The sequence below is a fragment of the Montipora capricornis genome, chromosome 2 (genome assembly GCF_036669925.1).
Source record: "Montipora capricornis isolate CH-2021 chromosome 2, ASM3666992v2, whole genome shotgun sequence".
Taxonomy (NCBI): Eukaryota; Metazoa; Cnidaria; class Anthozoa; order Scleractinia; family Acroporidae; genus Montipora; species Montipora capricornis.
The window spans coordinates 13644318-13649317 of NC_090884.1; positions in this window are offsets into that span (position 1 = coordinate 13644318).

Sequence of the window (5000 nt, forward strand, 5' to 3'; positions counted from 1 at the left end):
TTTCTTGTAATATTTTTCTTTTGCCTGATATTGTCACTCTTTTATCAATTTGGTTGTCAGCTTCTTTCACTTGTTCTCTGTTTGCAGCATTTCTTGACTTTGGCGAAAATATTAACTGCTGTGCTGGGTTGAATCGAACTTCTGTGCTGCTAATAAATTCGACTTTTTCTTCTTCTCCTTCAATGTGACAAGTTCCTCTCGTTAATTAAACTGCAAAAGTTTTCCTGTTCCATTAGACCATACCAGTGGATTCCGTGGTTCACTGCGAACACATTTAATGTTGTGTTTGCGGCAAAGTCAGTCATCACTTTACTCACAAATTATTTTCCGAGAGCCATATTTCTTTGAAATGCGGAGAGAATCATGTTAAGATGCTGATCATTGCAGTTACTACTTAACGTTATTTGAGCAGCAACGAAAACAAAGCATTGCAACTTTGTGTGGAAACTCCATCACCCATGCCAGAATAGACGTTCTAGGGTTCTGGAAACTTCTGATGCCGTCCTATATGTCTGAGAAGAGAAGAGAATAGTCTCCTACGCAGACACTCTTAGGGATTCGTCACGCGTTCCTCCCCCCACGAGCGTCTGCTGAAACGAGCACATATTTCACAGACGGATTTTTCGCGCGTTGATAAGGACGGATTTTTCGCACGTTGATAAGGACGTGAAATTTTACTTCCGGTGACTGACGTCATCATATTGTGAGCTGAACAGAAAACCCACTCATCGACCTAGAAAATTTGATAACAATCTTCTAATTGTTGTTTCAATCGAAGGTTTTTCCTCGCCCTTCCTCACGCTTGTTCTCAGATCAACTGCGCATGCGTAAATGAACTGACTTCCGGTTTTAGAAATAGCTAAATTTCCGGCGGTTTTTATATTGAATTAATTCTTTTTAGATGGCACGTTTCATCTCCAAATACAGAATAAAGATAAGCATTGATTTTTTCAAATCATCGTTTTTGAAAATGTTATGGGTATTTCAGAATCGTTTATCTACGGTGGCCCGTTAGGGACATGGCATTTCGTCATCAGTTTTCCTTCTTCAAATTTGAAATTTTGAGTTTACAAACTCGAAATTTTGTGGTTAAAAACTTGAAATTTTGAGTTTCGAAACTCGAAATTTTGTGTTCAGAAACTCGAAATTTCGAGTTTAGAAACTAGAAATTCTGCGTTCACAAACTCGAAATTTCGAGTTTGTTAACTCACAGTCGGAGTAAAATACAAACTGCAGACAAGGGGTAAAATGCAGACTTAGGTTATAATTTAGCTGTTGAAAAAGGCCAAACCCTTCAGAAGTGCTAACCTTAGGCCTAATTACTGAGGCGCAAAACAATATTTGGGCTTAATTGTTAGCACTTCTAAAGTGTTTGGGCTTTTACAACAGTTAAATTATAGCATTAATCTGCATTTTACCCCTAGTCTGCAGTGTGCATTTTACACTAACCAGTTTCCAACATCGAAGTTTCGAGTTTGTCAACACAAAATTTCGAGTTTCTAAACTCAAAACTTCGAGTTTCTTAACTCAAAATTTCAAGTTTGAAAATCTGATCATAAGATGCCATGTCCCTTACGTACCACCGTTTACATTTTTCAAAAAAAAAAAAAAAACCACCATGCTTAGCTGGATGCAAAAACGAATAAATTATCAAACCACCGATTACATACCCAAATTGAGTAGCACGTAAACAAATTTAGAATTTTCTTTTATTGGTCATCGGACGCGTGACATGATGACGTCATAATTTAGGGCCTGTTGAGCCTATTCCTCAACAATAGTTTCCCTATTTATTAGTCCATGCCAATCCCAACGATATACCGGCATGCGGCGGGAGCTGATTTTTGTTTTGTGAACCTGATCGTGATTTTGCCTGACAAACTTCCAACTGCCAATCGATTTTTGCTTACTGTAGTGACAGTGTTCTCATCAAATGGTGAGTTAAAACTCGCTTCCCGTCAGTTGTTTAATTCAGAGTGTAATTCGCAGTCTATTTGTAGGTTTTTACGGCGTCTTCTTGTCGCTTGTTATACCAGATGAGACCAAACAATTGCAAGTGCTGTGAAAATTGGGTGTGTCAATAAATCTACTGTTGTGTTCAAGATAGCTTCGAGCGTGCACTTATTTCCCGAACAGGGCCATTGGTTCACAAAAGTTGGAAACTGACCAAAATAATCCCTAATTCTCTCAAATTACTTAACCATTACATCCTTAGCAATGCAATCCAAAAAACACGTCAGTCGGCCCTTAAAAAACTGTCATCTGGAAATCACGAGCAGGTTACTTAGGAACCAATCAGCGCTGTGTATATCTTCCCTGGGAGTCTCAATGCGTCAACTTGTTCTGAAAGGGACGAAGCCTTTTTAAGATATTCCTCAGAAACATTAATTTAAATGCTGAACGAATGGATGGGGAACTGCTTAGTCGGCGGACTACAATGGTCGTCGGTGTGGCTTTTTTTCTGGCATATATTTGCTTCAGATTCCACGCTTTTGAAGTTGCAAATAGTTGGTATGGAATCATCTTTAAGGTCAAGTCTTTGAGGCTTGAAAGCCGGACCAAGCAAACTCCTTACTGCCAGATTTTGTTTGAAGCTGCCTGGTGTGAAATGGTCTGCACAAACGCGTGAACATTTTGTAGGTTCAAACGATTCCCTTCTAAGTTTTATGAGCCATTCTTTCCGTAGTCTTAGGTTAACTTGAACGTGCTTACCTTAGACTTAGAATTCTTCATGCAATTTATTGCAGCACAAAACAGCATTATTTTCCGCTAAAGAGGATACTGAATTTTATAAGATTTGTATCCCGCATTTTTCCAGCACGCCAACAGTGACGTCACAACTATTATTTCCGATGAATTTCCCGACAATTGACCCGACCGCTCCATGACCATGAAAACCGAAAAGAAGCTCTTTTCAAACTCCAATATCTCTGCGATACTATACCCGTTCACTTTGAAACTTAAGAATATGCTTATTTCGTACTTAAGCTATAAATTTCAATGAAATTTGACTGAAGAAAAAAAGGTCAAATTTTTGGTTCATTTGAACTTAATGGCCAAACAGAATAAATTCATTGTCTGACGAAGACAAAAATAGCAAAAGCAATGTGTGGAAATTGTGCAAATTGATCTAAATTGATGTAAATGTCAGGTTAGTTCCAAAAATAGAAAGATACGCGCAAAGGTTGACCAAGGATATAGTGCATACGGAGGCTTCTACTCCTGGGCTCTTGCAGGAATGTATCTATTCTTGGTTTTCACGTGACGTCATCCAAAGTAAAAAAATAAGGAATTATCAATCCTTTTGAGATTTTAGTTTAGTTACTTATTAGAACAGCTGAAGACTTTTCACAAATTTTCAGTTTGATAGGGTTTTTCGTCTTGTGATAAAGCAAGGTTGAATTTCTAAGCTTTTGCGGGACACGATATTAAAATTGCGGGCGAGAATGCTATCACGTAGGTTAAAAAAGTGACTTATTCGCTGAGATTTTGCAATCTGAACAGTCCTTGTATAAGTACTCACATAAATGTTTATGAGCCCTCAGAAGACGACCACTGGCTTTTTATAGCAAAACTGGATGACGTATGTTTTTGTCAGCTTCCGGCCGCCACATGTGTGCCCCTGAGAGGGACACAAACCTGGCGTCTCCATACGAAGCCTTATAAATTTGAGTAAAACATTTCTTCGAATATCTCCCGCACGAAACATTGCACAGACCTGAACCTTTGTGAGACTGTTTGAATATTCATCTTCTTTTATGTCTTTGATTCTCGACTTTATTTGTTGAATGGTTTTGATGATGGTGTGACAGTGAAAACCGGCAACATCTTAGATGTGACTAAGATTTACTCAAAAATGCAACAATGACATACAAATGATGGGGCCCAAGTCGATGTCGCAAATCATAATGCTGACAAACTCAAAAGCGAAGGAAATGAATCATAAATAGGAAGTTTTGACTCTCCGAATGATTTTGGGTTAGATTAAAGCGATATATTGTTGAAAAGTCTAAAGTTATCTCTCTTCGTGTTAATGAGTAATGTAAACAATGTTCGTAGTTCATAAATCGGGTTAACAAGGAACCAGTTCGATTGTAACGGTATGTAACATTCACGGAAAACGGAATTTGAAATGTTATGAAGTGGTGTTTGAAGGTAACTTGAAATGTATTGCGGTATGAACAACCATCTGCCGTTCTCTTTAATAGTTATAATTCCTTGACACACTCTCTATCAGGCTTCTCGCCGTTCAGGGAGTTGGCGTCAGTCCATATTTCTATCTTTATTTCTCGAGAGTTTGAAATGTCCCACGTTACAGTATTTTATCTTTTCTCCTGCCATTACCATTCCGGAAACGAAACACTACTTCTTTCTTAAATAGTTTCTTGTTGGCTATACCCTTGTTACCCTCCGATAAGTTCAGCCAGCAGCCAGCATTTTAATTACGATAATTACCTTGTCCCGCTAACGACGAGGGTGAAGCGCTGGATGTTTTCTCTGTTGGAATGACTTGATGAGCAGCGAGGTGAAAGACAACAGTAATAATATCCAGCATCACTGTACTTCAAGTCTGATACCGTCAAGATGTAAGGCTCGCCAATTCCACTTTGCCTAATGCCATATTTTTTATCCGATCCATCTGTTCAAGAAGATAGTGAAAGCACTTAATTGATTATATTATTCTGAACAGTATTATTGCATGTTACATGCAAACTGCTGTGAGTTCAAAACGCAAAGATAACTTTGCAACAACGATTACTTTAATGAGTGATTTCTCGTGCATATGTTCAGGTTGGTTAAAGCCGATTTCCTTTTAAGTTCACGGTATTTCAGTGTTTTTTTACTTACAGTATATTGGGCAATATCCAGTTCAATCCAGTACTCCAAAGTCAGGGTTCTATCTAGGGTATTTGAGGGGTTACCATTACAGTACACAAGTAAATATAACGGAAAAATCATCCAGACGCCACAAAGCTCAGTGCACATGAGGTAAGTATTCC